Consider the following 16768-nt stretch of genomic DNA (forward strand, 5'->3'; position numbering starts at 1 on the left):
TGACTTTGTTGCATACCTCTTCAGTATTATGACAACTTATACAACAATCCACGCATTAAAACCTGGAGATTAGTTTGTAAAATTTATTACATTAATAAACCCTTGTCTATGAGAAGCTTTCTCTTTATGTTCCTCTGGATTGTTTCAGGGAGAAGCAAATTAAGTCATTTAAATTCTGATTAAAAGAAGTGTTGGTGTGAGTGTTTTGGGGTTTGTACAAGGCCACGGTTTAGATGTTGGGAGTGTCGGGAGTGGGGCAATGGCCCATAAAATTTTTAATTTGGTATGGCTAAAACCATTAATGGGAGATTTCAGGCTAATTGAATTGTTTTTTTAGGAGGCAATACCTCTTGATCCCAGTGGCGACTGGGTTCACCATCCCCTGCTAATGATAGTACAATTCTCTAGCATCACTAGTTTTTCTTTAATGCCTCTAATAGAAATGGGTCAAGTCAGCACTTTGTCATCAGTCGTTTAGAGACTGCAATTGAGTAAAAATTGAGATATCGCCAGATTATAGTGTCCATAAGACCCATGAGGGACTGGGGCACATGAAAATGTAAATGAAAATTAGTTTCTGAATAAAATGACAGGTTCAGCATTCCTTGAAGGAATACGTATTGCCCGCCGCCTTTCTTGTCAAAGTTTTAAACAAAGATCGTACATGGAGTTGCAACCGTTTTGATCAACCTGTAATGGAAATTGTGCGATTCGGCATGATCTGTCAGCACATGAAATATAGGCATGTTTGTGTTGGCTACCATTGATTAGATGTATAGTTATCCATCCATCTATCCATCCATCCATTACGTTTACCTTCTTATTTCTTTTCGGGTCATCAGGGTCACTGTTGCCCATATCCAGCAGTCACTGTGCAAGAGATGGGGTACACCCAGAACAGGTCTCCAGTCCATCCCAGGGTCACATAGAGACAAACGAGACAAAAAAACTTTCACTCTCTCACTCACATCTTCAGTTAATTTTACTCCAAAAGTTAAAATCAGTTTTAGATGTCCGTCCAGTTATTACTTTCTGTAAGTTTTGGTAAAATTGGTCCAGTGGTTCTTAAGCATTTCACTAACAGACAAACTGCTTTGACCCCAACAGTTAATGCTAAATTTTTCACCAATAATGTAGCACAATGTATAGCACTCTTAAGTTTATGTTGGGGATGATTCACAGCTACAAACACAACAGATTTTATCTTAATATCTGTAAAGTTGGCCTAGTTATATCCTTTTTTGTTTGCTAAGGTTGCTTAGCAGTGGAAACATCTTGAATTGGGTTGATTCTACAAGTTGATTAGCTGTAGATGAATAGTGCATCTAATGAGTAATGTCTGACAGTTTAATCCATCCAGTGGTTCATGAGATATTTTGCTGACAGAGAAATAGACTCCCCCCACCACACACACACAATTGAAAAGAGTACAACTTTAAAATATTTACTTTTGCTCTGACATTTCTTGTGTAAATTTGTGCCTAAACAACAAAATTAACATAATAATAATGGGCAGTCGTGATTGAGTGCTTAGAGCAGTTGTCCTCCAATGAGTGAGTTGAGGGTTCGATTCCAACAGCAGTCACATGTTGAATTGTCGGTGAAGATTCTCAGTCATCCAGGACACGATGATGATGATTTGTATTGAACATTTTTGAATGTTGAAATGTCCCTGGGCAAGACACTGAACCCCTCATTTCCTCTGATGTATGTTTCACTGGTGTATGAATACGTTATAAAAAGTATCGATGTCTTTATAGAATGTTTTGTTCAAATTAGCTTTGTAAGGATGTAGAGAGAGGGTCAGAAAGAACTCCATTGTGTCTTTGTGGATTTAGAAAAAGCATATGACAGGGTCCCAAGGGAGTAAGTGTGGTATTGCATGAGGAAATCTGGAGTGGCAGAGAAGTATGATAGACTGGTACAGGACATGTATGAGGACAGCAGGGCAGTGGTGAGATGTGTATGATCTGTAGATCTGTAGGAGTGACAGATAGCTTCAAGGTAGAAATGGAATTGCATCAAGGATCGGCTCTGAGCCCCTTCTTGTTTGCTCTGGTGATGGACGACTAACATGAATCCCCGTAGACTATGATATTTGCATATGACATTGTGATCTGTGGTGAGAACAGGGAACAGGTGGAAGAGAACTTGGAGATGTGGAGGTATGCACTTGAAAGAAGTGGAAGGAAAGTCAGCTGTAGTAAGACAGAGTACATGTGTGTGAATGAGAGGAAGGCTGGTGGAACAGTGAGGCTACAAGGAGCACAAAGGTGCAGGACTTCAAGTACTTGGGGTCCACTGTCCAGGAAAATGGGGAATGTGGTAAAGAGATGAAAAAGAGAATCCAGGCAGGATGGAGTGGATGGAGAAAAGTTTCAGGAGTGATTTGTGATAAAATGGTGTGACAAGGATGGATAAGATTAGGAATGAGATCAGCAGAGGTACAGCACAGGTTGAACAACTGGGAGATAAAGTTAGAGAGGCCAGATTGAGATGGTTTGGACATGTCCAGAAGAGGGACAGTAGGGACAGTATATTGGTAGAAGGATGTTAGAAATGCAGCTGCCAGGAAAAAGACAAAGAGGAGATATATGGATGCAGTTAGAGAGGACATGGAGGTAGTTGGAGTGAGGACAGAGGATGCAGAGGACAGAGTGAGATGGAGGATGACGACTCAATGTGGCAACCTCTAAGGAGGGAAAGCTGAAGAAGAAGAAGAAAAAATATATATATTTGCTTTATTTCCACAAAATTACGAGATTGTGTTCATTTTGGTCTGGGCATTCATACCATCAAAATCTCACTTTGGTCAATGCTTTATCTCAGGTATATTCAGCAATCTTCTTCAATAACATTAATCAATAAATACTTTAACAAACAAAATTTTGGGGATTATTTGAAGATAATTTATGTCATATTCAATTTATTCATATTTAGAATAAGAACTTTGACCTCAAGTGTCTTTTTTTCTTGGTAATTTAGGACACAATGTACATACATTATGTGTTGAACAAGAAAGTCCGTCCTTTACTTGGACTGTTGGAGCCAAATAAAACCATACGCCCACCCATCCATCCATTTTCTTTTCCTGCTTCTGCTTTCCGGGTCACTGGTTCCCTTTTTGCCAGCAGTCACTGGGCGAGAGGTGGGTTACACCCTGGACAGGTCTCCAGTCCATCACAGGAGTGAAGGGACACAGACATAAATGAGACATAATCATTCACTGTCACTCACATCTAGGGACAATTTAGAGTTACCAATCAGCCTAATATGCATGTTTTGCTCTGTGGTAGGAAACCGGAGCACCCGGAGAAAACACACACGAGGAAAACAAACTGCACCCAGAAAGGCTTCTCCCCCATTCTGCCCCAAATGATATAATTTCTGATTGAGAAACATGTACAGTATATCAATGTAAAGTTGTCTGGAAAACTGCTAACCACTGTAGGATAAACCAACCTCATAAGAAAGTTCCTTAGTGCCTGAGAAAAGCGGTTGAAATGCCTTAACTGTGAACAACCTGTTTACTTAATGGGATTTTTGCACGTTTGTGCCCATTAAAATAAAATATCGCTTTTTTTTTATTGTCATTTCCAAACATATTTCTACTTTGCAGACTGTTGTTTTAGTTGATTTTAGTAATGTCTAAAGGTTGTGGTGTGGACAGTCATCAGTCTAAACAGCCGTTTGATCCATTTGGAGAATGTGCAACTGCATTAGTGATTCATCATAAATCCACTGAAACATGATAAAACATTGTTACGGTCTCATAATTCAGTCATTTTGCGCTCTTAATCATCCATCCATTTTTTCCATACAGACTGATGACATCGAACTGACAAACCGTTTGAGTTCCTGTGGTTTTCTGAGATGGAACGAATGCCCTAAAGAAACCACAACTGAGCATTTTCTACGAGATTAAGTGGTTGCCACATTGTAAATAATGTGGCATCTTTATTAGGAAGAGTGATTTGACACCCGACCCAACCATGACGCTATAAGCAGATACAACCAGATGTTTGTGGGGAAGTTCTCTGTAGCTGGGGAATCTTTAGAGACAATTTTCACCACAATGCCATTTTGTGTGATTCTGTCAGAAATGTGTTGACAAGGGGTAGTCTGGGGAGGATGGCCAACTTTAGTTCTATACTACCATTTTTTCACTGTATGTGTCATCTCTAATGGGTGTTAGACACAAACTAGCTTACACACCATCTTTAACAACTACTAACCATCACAAATGCTCTAACTGATTGGCTGGTAACCGTTATTGCATGTTTTAGTTTGACCGATGTCCAGATTCTTTTTTCCTTCAGATATGTCATTGCACTGTAGCTGAGTGGCAATCAAAAATATGTCTGTGAATGCATCATATCTAAGTGTTAATTCATGTTAGCATTAGATTATCATCCTTGTAAAGATTTTTAATTCAATTCAATTCGGTTTATTTATATAACGTCAAGTCACAACAGAAGTTGTCTCAAGGCACTGTACAAAAACATTCACATACATAAAAATGAAAATTAGTAAAAGGTATTTATCTAAGGAAGCCAGTACACTGTGTTGAATCTTCACTTCGTTGCAGTCTCCCATTCTGAGCAAGCACATTGGCAACAGTAGAAAGAAAAAACTCCCTTTAACAGGAAGAAACCTCCAGCAGAACCAGGCTCAGGACGTTTGGCGACCTGCTTTGACTGCTGCTTTTACTGAGGTAGTCACATGTGGTACTACTACTGCAGTGTTCCCCCTACCATTATACAAGCAGGGCACCCTGCCCTGTCAACAGAACCGAGCACCCTGCCTACCGAACTCCACAACCCCCTGTTGACAACTGTCGGTATTGATGTAACGCAGTGTGCAATACAAACGCGCTAGCAAAAAATGCTACTTACTGACATACTACTCCACTTCTCCCGCAAGCCAGCCCCCCCGGTCAATAAAAACTGGCTATAACATTGACCCCCCAAAAAAAGAAGACGAGCGCCCTGCTAAGGGAACTGATCTAGGGGAAACACTGTACTACAATTATAAGTACTGTTAATAATCCATTATCTATTATCTTCATCCTCTTCTTACTTTCTGAGTCACGGGGGTGACCAATATCCAACTAACACTGTGCGAGAGGCAGAGGACACCCTGAATAGGTTACAAGTCCACCACAGGGACACATAAAAACAAACGAGACAATTAGAGTTCCCACTCATCCTAACATGCATGATTTTGGTCTGTTGCTGAGAAGTGGCAGCTCTATCAACTGCACCATCATGCCACCCATTAAATAATTAGCTATAATTTGGTGTGTGTGTGTGTTTGTTTGTTAGGGAAACAAATCTCACAAACCACTGGACAGTTGTTAATGAAACTCCCAGAATGTAATCAGGAGATGCACGTCTACAACTAAGTGTTTCATCAGACCAATTCAAGATCCCTGCCACAACTTGGTGACAGTAGAAAACACAAAAATCTGTTATTTTTACAGATCTTGAGCTACTTTTGTGTACGGTAGAAGCTAAAAGACATCCCCAAGCCATGTTCTAAGAGTGAACAGATCCTGGGAGTTTTCCCAAAAATAATGTTGTGAAAGGCAGCAGGCATTCCTTCAAAGAATATTAAGTTCATCTTTTTATCTTGGTAAACCTTTATTTCAACCATACATTAGAATTTATACACATATTTATTTGTATGTAGTAATAATAGTTCTTATAGAGAAATCTAAACGTGAAAATTGGTCAAAATTGAACAAAAATCAGACTTGAGCCAAGAAGACGGCGATCAGTGCATCGCCACTAATTGCAACTTGTATGCAGCAAATGACGCACACATACATACTATCGAACATTATTTCTAATTTCTAAATTTTAAGTCAGCACACTCAGAAAATACAAACACATTCACAAAACAAGATATGTTTCTGGAGACATCTTACAAAAAAAAAGTTTATTAATGCACCTTAGTTTCAACAAGGATATGTGTCTGTATGTGGGTAAAGTCATCTTTTCTATTTGTGTGTTTCTGTTTGTGTGTGTAAGCGTAGTTACAGCACCTTACAAGATTAATAAAAAGTTCCATCACAGATGTTGCCACTGAGCCGAAAAATAAGTAAAATGCGTCGCCATCTTTGTTTTGGTTACAGGGAAAAACAATGCAAAAGCAATGCCTCGAACACTCCGGACATGCCTGAGCAGCACATTAATCATGTGTTTCTGTGCACAAGAAAAAAGAAAAGAACGCCGCGGGAAGGATTTTATATTCATTTCGCTTAATACCGCCCCTTGGAATTGGAGATGCAGCCGCTGTAATGGATGATGGCTCAAGAAACGGTCCAAGAGACAAGCATGAAAGTCTGACGTGCATTTTTCATGGTCAGATATGAGTGAATACATCAAGCCTGGAAGCAGATATCATCCAGCTGAGGAGGAGGGAGTGAGGCGTGTGCAGGGGGGTTGAAACAGAAAGGCAGATGTGCAAATTTGTTTGGTTTACATCAGCGTCAATGTGTTATATCAGCCCATAAAACAATGTTCAGGTAAAGAATGACAAAAATGTTAAGGAAGGGCCATCATAACATCTGCAGTCCTTTAGAGGTCAACATGCATCTTACGAACATCCTGCCATGCTAACATTGAATTATTTACACAAACATGTCAAGGTGAGCTGTGCACGCCTACATTTTAACGTCACTCTCACTTTTCCCGTATCCGAGCCACCTAATTAATCTTCCAGTGCCAGGACACCGACTTGATCCGCCAAGGCATCCCTGGATTTGCCTAATTTGCTTAATTAATTAAACAAATGATTTATTTGGGCTCATATTTCAAAGCAGCTGCGAGTTCTTTGTAGAGCCCACTGAGGCATGTACTGTTTTTGTTTTGTAGCGGCGAGATGTCTCTTAAAGCGTTGAAAAATAAGTGGGCTTCTGGAGTGGGTGGGTGTCAATCATTCATTTGCGGCGGCATAATGCACGGGCAGATACGACACTCTGGGGCAGGCTGAATTATATATGCATTAGAGGGAGACATCATATATAGAAAATAACTTCCGACACCCCGTGTGTTTTATTGAAATGAAGTGAGTGGATGATTATGGTCACACTGTTTTACTTTGGCAAAAAGTAAACAGAATAAATCATCTCCAGTCGAATCTTCAAAAACAAGACAGCAGGTGTTGGATATTTGGATGTGTAGCAGAAGTGGGTGGCAGAAGACTTTAAGCGACAGAAAACAGGCCTGGAAGCAAGCTTGACATCCTGATTTATGCCACATGTCTGGCTAAATCTCTTACCTCCAGACTCATTTGGGAGTTTATTTTGTTGGATTCATTTGTGCTAATTGCCCAGGATGGCAGACCTCTTCCCTATAGATGAGGCCTGTGCATAATGCTTTGGAAAAACAGACAACTTCCTAAAAAAGAGGTTTCTGAAATGTGGACTGAATAACATACTGATATAATAAACAGCAAAGCCACAAAATCCTTGATCTTTCCTGGCATACTAATATGATACCATATGTAAAAATAAACGTCCATTTTGTCGGGTAATGATGAGCATAATGGCCATTTAGGGGTGGGGGTGGGGTGCTATCCTCTCATAAACAAAACAGCAACCCAATCTCCCTTTTTATAAACCTAATAAAACACTGGCTGCTGATGGGACACGAGCCACAGATTTAAAGTGTTTACCTTAAACCTAAGTTCTAACCTTAGGGTGAACTGATTCAGCTGTTGGCCAAAGTGTTTGGCCGATTTTTCCCATTTAAAAAAACTCTCATCATCAAATGTCAGGCACAAATAAAGACAAAACAGGCTGGTTTGATTACAACATAACAGACAGCCAAAGGAGGTTGAACAGAACATTATACTATAAAAGTGTTGGATCGATGAGTGGAAATGGTAAGGTCTTAATTCTAAACTTTGTAGAATCTGTCACCAAGAATGTTATAAACCCAAACATTTCTTCTTTTATTGCAAATTTTTGTTGTACAGTTGTTTTTTTTTCATACAAGTAGCTTTCTCAAGTTAGATTGTGTAAAGTTTCAAGCTTTTAAATCTGTGTGACCAGAACTCACATGCAAATTTCATGTCCCTTTCTCCAGAGGGTCATTAGTGTTTTGACTTTTTAGTACTTATAAGCAGTGTGTTAAACATAATTCTAGTGTGCACGTAGCTGCAGCTCCTAGGAGCGCGGCCCCTTATTCTTTAGATCGAAAAGGGGAAAGACCATGAGGAAAGGATAGTGGTATTACAAAAAATATCTCTTCACACCTTGTCCTTGTCAGGACACAATTTAAGACATCAAAAAACTCTACCAGCAAACACATTTATAGACACATTCCGTATGCATTTGACGAAAAGACGGTGAGATTTGTCCATGAATCACTTGCACATAGCACCATAGTCCTGATAAGATGTTGGTGTCAGCCAGTACAGCTATGATAAGTGTTTTCACTGAAGTTCTCTGGGGGTGGGGGGGGGGGGATAGGGGTCGCACGGGGGATGGATAAAGCATAGCCTTCTTAGTCTTAGTTTATGCACTTCGCAGGAGAAATTTGATAAGTTGGCCTGCTTCAAGGCTGATTGGGGAAGTCAGATTCATAAAAGCCACAGTTGTTTTTTGTGCAGGCAGACTGTTATTTCTTGTCAGCCTTGAGTTCTGCTGGTACTTTCAATATCCAAAATGTCCATATTAGTAGGCTTTCTGCTGGTCCGTGCTTATAGCTTCCTCCAAGGTCGATCCCCCCATGCTGGTGAGTTCCAAAGCCGCAAGTGGCCTACGATTCTCATAAATCACTTCAATCTTATGGTTGGTTGAGCTTGTAAATAGAGTCTGAGAGCTCTAAGCACGAACTGATCCTTCATATAAGCTTGGCAACTTTGCCATGGCCGAAGCTGCGGCCGCCGTCTTCCTTAATACATAATAATATAATTCCTTAATAACATGGGTGCCAAAAAGCAGAAACCCTGCTATCATAAATCCAATAATCTTACAATACAATACAACTTTATTTATAGAGCACTTTAAAACAACACTGTTGGCCAAAGTGCTGTACACTAGGACATACAAAAACATAAAAACCCCACACGTTAAAAATGTGAAATAAAATAAAGATAACAAATAAAATAAAATAAATCTTGAGCATCCTCCTAAGACAACACAGAAAGGCACAACATATCCATGACGTACCCTGCCACGTGCATCTCAGTGGGGCATGAGGGTTCTCCAGGACCTTGTTGCTTGGTAAAATTATTTTTTTTTTTGATCAATTTCGTTGAAGGTCCAGCTGACCAAATCCATGACAGTAATTTACAATTCAGAAGATGTGTAAATAGAAGCTCTGATACACAGAACAGAGAGCAAAAAACCAGGAGGAAGGCAGGAGAGTGAAGAAAAAGCATCCGTCTTGCTCGAGAAAAAATTACACTAATTTGTACCTTCATGCAGGTGAACAAACATTTCTGAAGTAGACCAGGTGCATAAAGACCCTAATGACCCTCTGGAGTAAAGGTGTGTGAGAGTGTATTACATGTGAGTTCAACGTTTTTCCAAAATTTACATTAAAATTAGTGCAAATATTAAAGGGTTAATTATGGGCCAAAAACAGACAAACATTTGGTCAACCTTTAAACGAGAGGCATAGATTTAAATATATGATAAATAACTTTGCTGAAAGTAAAAAGAAGCAATTTTGCAACTAATGCTTTACTGGATTTTATTTTCTTATTTTCAAAAAATAAATTGTATTTTTTCCCATAAGTCACAAAATATTATCCCTGTTTGTTCAATAGTAACACACATCAAAAACCATTAGTTGTAATTTACTGAAACCTTCAGAATTTAAAATTGGTTTTACCTCATCATCTGTTGACCACCATAGTCAACTCAGTTCAAGATGGCAGCCACAGCTAATTAGCCTTAACAAACACAAATGTGGCTATAAATGCTCGATTTTACAGACATTGAGCTACATTTTGGTGTGGTAGTAGCTGAGAGCCATCCTCGGCACAAACGTTGGGTGATAACTGATGAGATTTATGTTGAAGACTTTGGTATTTGAGGTAGGGTCCATATGCATTCATTCAAAAACACTTTTACTTAAACAAAACCCCCAACTGTAGGTAAGTATTAGTACATGTTTAGAACTAGATTGATAACCTACCTATTTTAAAACAATATTCACAATATATTCTATTAAATACCTGAATTTCGTTGTCTCCATTTTTAATTCACTCTCCTTCGTCGTATATTTTATGTGACATTTGGCTCTCAAACATCTCCTTCTCTTTTCATGTCCCTCAGTAATGAGTGAAAAATCAATACCTGCTTGATATGGGGAATAAAACAATGGCCTTTGCTGCCCACGGCATCCATTGAGACTGGTTGACAATGCCAAATTGCTGTCAGAACTTGCAAATCAAGAGGAATGAATGACAGTCGGATTGAGAATGGTGGGGTGGGGTTAAATACCCCCTGCATGTTTTATAGGTGTCCCTAGTGCCACCTGTGTATTTCTTCCAAATAAATGAATTAGACCGACGGTGGATGCAAAGGCATAATTTGGTAAGCGCTGAATGATGCCATTTAAAGTGGACCTGCAGCCGCCGAATGGTGTTTAATGAGGACAGATATCGACAGCGAGGTCAAGTGGCAGTGGATGTTAGTTTACATTAGGCTGTATAATGTGGCCACGTGCACAGCGGGCGTGTGCATGGTTGTTGTATTAGGAAGGCTGGAGAGAGAATTTCTCAGTAACCCTGCAGACCAGCAGGCTCACAGAGAAAATAAAAATGGTGGGCGTACAAACACCACAGGGTTCCCCACACTGCGTAACGGCAGGGGTCGGGCAGTAATTTAGGGCGTGGGCGGATTGTGAGGAGCAAGGAAGGGCAACCAGAAACCACACAGAGAGACAATGCTTCTGCATTTCTGCCTCACTCAAATAGTGAAATTAATTGCTTACCCCCCCAGAGTTAGATTGTGAAATCAATCCCTCACCTGTATAATACATGTTTCCATATGTGATGCATTTGCATTTTGATGACACACTATTTGCTGTGACCGAACAGACAGATAATGACATGTTGTGGTATTAGACACTACAGGGCAGAGCTTTATTTGCAAATCCATCGCACAGATTCCACCAGAAGGTTTTTTTACAGGGTTGGAGATGGGGTAAAACATGGTGAGAATATCCCAACCACCCACATAATGAGTTCTTTCTGAAATGGTGCATTTATCTAAACATGCCTCGAGGCAGTGCTGTATACTTTTAGCTAATTATTCAGATAAGAATCTCTCCCTTTAAAACACGTGTTGGAACATCATTTAATCTTCAAATAGATGTGTGGGTGTGGGTGGGTGGGGGGTTATTATGCATATACTCATATATAAATCGGTGTACCTTATTGCTAGCTATGCATTTTTCCTCCCTCTTGGAAAATAAATTTTAGGAATAGGCCAATTTTCATTTTCATATCATAATGCTAAAAAGTAGTAGTTTTAAAACAACTTTTTTTTCCTTTGCATAATTTTGAATTTGTCAAAAGTCTTCCACTTGTTTAGTTATTTTTTTAGTTTTTAGAAAACACAGACGGTCATGGCTCATCTACCAGAGATCCCCACACTTATCACATTTTTAAAGTAACTTTGTGGACAATTATAAAAGGTTAATAGTAGTAACTGTCTACCATCTTATTAGCTCTCTATAGCTAGTTGGCAGTTTTAATAGTCACTAGTTAAATATCCTGTTAAAATCAGTTCTTTATGTTGTCTGTTTAGTGTAGATGCAACAATTCATTCTTGCATTCAGGAGTTTTTAATGGCTGAATCATTTATAGATCAATTAAAGTGGTGAGCTAGTTATTAGAACCCTAGCTAGCTGGTATTTTAGCTAACAACTAGCTAAAGATCTTCTTTAAAATTTGTTTTATTGTTGTTTGTTTTGTGTGGACTCAACCATGACTCATCCCTTGAATCAATCAGAATCAGAATCAGAATAAACTTTATTGGCATTGCACCGAGATACAACACGATATGTACATAGAGTCGTCCGAAAGATGGGCGGAGTGCACGAAGCTGCGGCTATAACTAGCGTGGCTTTCTTATTCAGAATAATATTTTGCTTAGATGAGAAAAGGGAAGAAAACATGAGGAAAGACGGTATTAAAAAAAGATCTCTCACGCCGTGTCCTAGACAGGGCACGATTTGAGGCATCAAAAAACCTACCACAACAAAGCAACATAAATAGACGTTATACATGAACATATAGGCCGGTGAAGACATTGAATTTTTAAGGGAAAGTCGTAGCATAGTCCAGAGCCCCCCCACTCAGCCATTGTCAGGTAAGAGGTGTCATTCATCTTCAGCTCAGTTGAGGTTCTGTCACATGTCCACGGCCTTGGGGAACGGAGGGGTGAGGAAACAGTCAAAGCATCTTGTTTTTAAAACATGTCAGGAGGAGTTGAGATAAGTCCGGTGTCAAGGCCACAGTTTGGGTCAGGCAGAACTTGTGAATTGCTGTTTTTGCCTTTTTAAAGTCTTTTTAAAGTCTCGCTGGTATATATTCCTCTGATGGAACTCCAAAATAGCTGAATTGATCCTTTATGCCAAAAGTCGAGCTCACAGCATTCTCCAAGATTATTCCCACTGTTCATGGGTGCTGCCAGAAAGTTCACAGCCCTGATAACAGCCTGCTCCAGCTCCCTGCTGCAGCTCTACAAATTCAGTAAATCACAATCAATAAACATTTTTGTAATTGTATGATTCATAGGTCAAGTAATGTGTTGAGCTATTTTTTAGCATTTTAGCTAGCTTGTACTTTAGTCGATTAGATAAATATCCAGTTAAATTTTTTTTTAGCTTGTTTGTTTAGGGTAGGCACACTGATTCATCCATGCATTCATGAGCTTTTTATGGCTGAACAATTTATAGATCTTGTAAATTACTTATCTAGTTATTAGATCCTAGCTAGCTGGCATTTTTGTCTACTTGCTAGCTAAAGATCTTATTTACATCAAGTTTTTTAAGTTGTAAGTTTTGTGTGGACACAGCACTGGCTCATCCTTTGAATTAAGGAACATTTTTTTATGGTGGTTTAAATCACAGGTCATGCAATGGAGCTAGTTATTACCCTTCTAGCTAGCTGGTACTTTAGCTCGTTACTACTCGTTACTCATAGTGTAAAGCGCTTTGAGTATCTTGATAAGATAGAAAAGCGCTATATAAGTGCACTCCATTTACCATTTACTAGCTAAATATCCTGATTAAAGTTGGTTCTCTGTTGTAGACACATCTTCATAGGTCAAATTAAGTAGCTTTAATATAAATTACCTTTGGTTGGACTTAAAATGTGTGGAAAAGCAGCCAATGTCCCAAAAAAAAGCTTAAAAGAGAAACACTATTTTTGCACAACACTAATGTGGGATAACCTCATCTACCTGTAGGCTTTAATGTTTTACTTAATGATAACCAGTGCAGTTTTTGGCAAGCTATAGGGCATTTAGGTTCATATTTGTTTGTTAACTTATTCTGAAACTGTTTCATATGAAGGGGATTTTTTTGTAATGCATTTGGCACAGGTTTGTCCCATGGAGTTTAGGCAGACCGTCTTTCAGCGGTGGCTTTTTGTGAGTTCCTGATTGTTGGCTTCAGCTTAGGCAATGTGTCATTTCCACACAACAGATAACAAACTAGATCCCCTTTGCCTCGGCTCAAATACACCAGCACATTGTGTTGATGAAAAAATCAACATAATCACTCCCTGTCTTCAGAGGAGGAAAACATTCTTGCTAATGAATACCTTACAGGGAATATGCACCATGTTATGCAATGAGACCAATTTATTTTTTGAATTCTTAGTAAGTCTTGATGATCATCTTGCATTTTGCAGTGCATGGAGTACTTTAGCTGTTGTGGAGTCTTTCAAGGGAAGCTGGAGCGTAGTGCTTTTTCCCCCTCTTTTGACAGCACCCTTTCTTTGACCAACAAAGAGCATAATTAAAAAACAAAACTAGGTAAGGGCTTAATTAGCTTCTGTTCTTTTTGATCTCTTATTTTTTGTGTCACACTCAAGCTCTCAGGGTTAATTTTACATTTATTTTTTTACTTAAATGCAACAACCCAATTATGGACTGGATAGTGTGGGACTGTGTTTCCTTTCCTTCATCTTTATCATCGAATGACTCAAGCATGCACAGAAAGTGGTGATCCTTAATCCAAAAGTTAACATTGAGTTGTGTGAAGTCTACATTTGGGAGTCAAATGGGACTGAAGAAAGGAGTGAGGAGAAGAGGAAGCAGTGTTGAGTGTGGGTGAGGCGATATTAGAGATGGCCTTGGTTTGGCCCAATGGCCTCCTACAGGAATTCAATACAGCCATTGACAAAAGAAGACATCCATTGTAGAAGAACCAGCCTCCTTTGGGAAACCAGTCCATTTCCTTATTAATCGTGCTCTCATTAAAATAAAAGGAAGTGGGGGGGAAATTGATAGCCGCATGAGTAATGGTAGATGTTTGGCATGGCCTCCGTGTTTGGAAGGATGCCAAGGTCAAGTACGGTTCAAGATTTTTTATTTTTTTTAATTTTTTTGACAAATGCGCTGTAGTTTACGGCTTAAAAAAAGTCACATAAACAGCACATGCAGATACATCTACCCCTTTCATTTATCTTCCTTTCACACATAGAAACACAAATCTCCCACCGACCTGCAGCATCAAGTCTCAGGAGTGGTGGGGTGAGGGGATATCCCAGTTTGCCCTCAGCCTCATATCACAGCAATTAGCCATAGGAGGAGTCATCGGTTTAGAGCAAGGATCACAGACATCCTGACCATATAAACACTTAACTGGCCCTGTCCCTTAAGCATAATGCTGGTTGATAACAAATGGGGTCATATGTATTTTTAGCTTTTATTATAATGTCATAAAAAACAAAGAAATGCTCAAATCAAAGAGAGTTGCAGAGCTTGCTGGTGTGCTGTCTGGTTAAAAGGAGTTGTCCAATTAAGATATTAGCACAGAGAACGGCTTTGAGCAAATTCAAAATCATCACTATATGATCCCTTAATTTTATATTCATTCATTCAACCTTTATTTAGACAGGTAAATCCCATTTAGCCTCGAGGACTCATTTACAAGAGAGACCTGATAATTTTATATATATAGTAATGAGTAGATTATAGATTTATCTGTAAACAGTTCTGAACAGTGTGGTAATCTAATAAAGTACAATGCTTTTTCTTTTTCAAATTATCTTGACTTGTTTGGTATTCCATTTAAATCCTTGAACATCTTCTTGGTTTCACTCTTTCTTTTTTGTTCCAAACCTAACCATTTTTTGTAGCTCTTTATTTTATGTATTTTAATCTTAGTTGCCAATTAAACTACCGTAATGGGGAAAAAAAAAATGGATACATTTTTGGTAAACTCCAAGAAATACCCTGATATGACTGACCGATTTCTTGACAGATTTTTGTATCTTGCATTACATTAATAATAACTAAGAGACAAAATAACATATTTTTGGGCAAAATTTAAATACAACTATTATTTAACCATTTTATAGAAAATATAGTTATTCCTGCCACTTTTGTCAAACAATAGAGCCATGCAGCTATGTAAACCTTTTTATTTAAGCCCCATATACACTACTCTGTGCATTTTCTTTCTAAATTGATATATTTTATTTAAAAAAAAATATGTCCCAAATGAGAAACGGAATTTATGATGACATACAAATGCTGATCCATTAAGTGGAGATAATGCTGACGAGTAACGTTTAGCGTAGCGCTACGTTAGTGCCGGCAGTTTTTGGTAGTTATTGTATTGCTCATGGGTTGGAGTCTGAGCTGAGCCGCTAAGCTCCGCTCCCCGTCCAGAAGTGGCAGAGCTGCGTGGGGGGTGGGGGATTTGGTATGCGGGGCGCTCGGTTCTGTTGACAGGATGGGCCCTCCTTGAATAATGGTATGAAAAACTGTATATCAAAGATGTTTGGAATTGTTTTTACCAAAAATGTTGTTTGCATGTGAATGGAAAGAGCAAACGAGGCAAAAAGAAAGAAAGAGTTAAATATTCAAAGTATTTTCTTTTTAGCGTGGACATGACCTTGGAAACTTTTAGGTTTATGTTTTATTATTCTAGCTTATTCTTAGCCATTTGAGCTTTTCAGAATTTCTCAATTCAAAAAATTCCTAATGGTTTTATTTTTTATTTAGCCTTTATTTTACCAGGCCTAAACACTAAGAAGACATTTTTATAGTGTTGATCTGGCAAGCGCCAACAAGCACTTGTAGGGTCAAGGGAAGGGGAACAACACATTAAGGGAATACAGTAAAATACAGTGTAATCAATAACAAAAAAGGAAAACATATTACACTAATAGTTCTTTGTCAAAGTCAAAACACAACATTACTAAGCAAGAAAACATTTGCATGTGATCTCTAAGTTTTTTAAAATCATGATCATATGGTTTAAATGTGCTGTGCAATTTTTAAAATACGGTTAGACTACATAATTAAACATCCTGTTAAATTGAAATAAAGTTGCCAGTAATTACCATTAATATTGAAAATTACTTTTCTTCATACACTTTTTGTCCCCTGTCACAGAGCGAATGGAAGTTATTGGAAATATCCTCCATCTGTGCATGTTGTGAGCACGATAACTTGAAAAATAAGGAAGATACCAACTTCTAACTTGTTGTGTGGCTACATCTCTACTTAAGAAAGTTTCCTAATTAATCTTGGGTTGACAAGTCAAAAACTAAGAGGGCCACC

The 16768-nt window shown here is 38.7% G+C and overlaps 1 protein-coding gene across 1 annotated transcript in view; it reads left to right on the forward strand.

Annotated features, from left to right (window-relative positions):
• Positions 1-16768, forward strand: part of LOC119422962 (adhesion G protein-coupled receptor L3-like) — a 103415-nt gene that overhangs the window by 560 nt on the left and 86087 nt on the right. The window lies entirely within an intron of this gene.

This window comes from Nematolebias whitei, chromosome 1, assembly GCF_014905685.2.
Source record: "Nematolebias whitei isolate Nwh7 chromosome 1, NemWhi1, whole genome shotgun sequence".
NCBI lineage: Eukaryota > Metazoa > Chordata > Actinopteri > Cyprinodontiformes > Rivulidae > Nematolebias > Nematolebias whitei.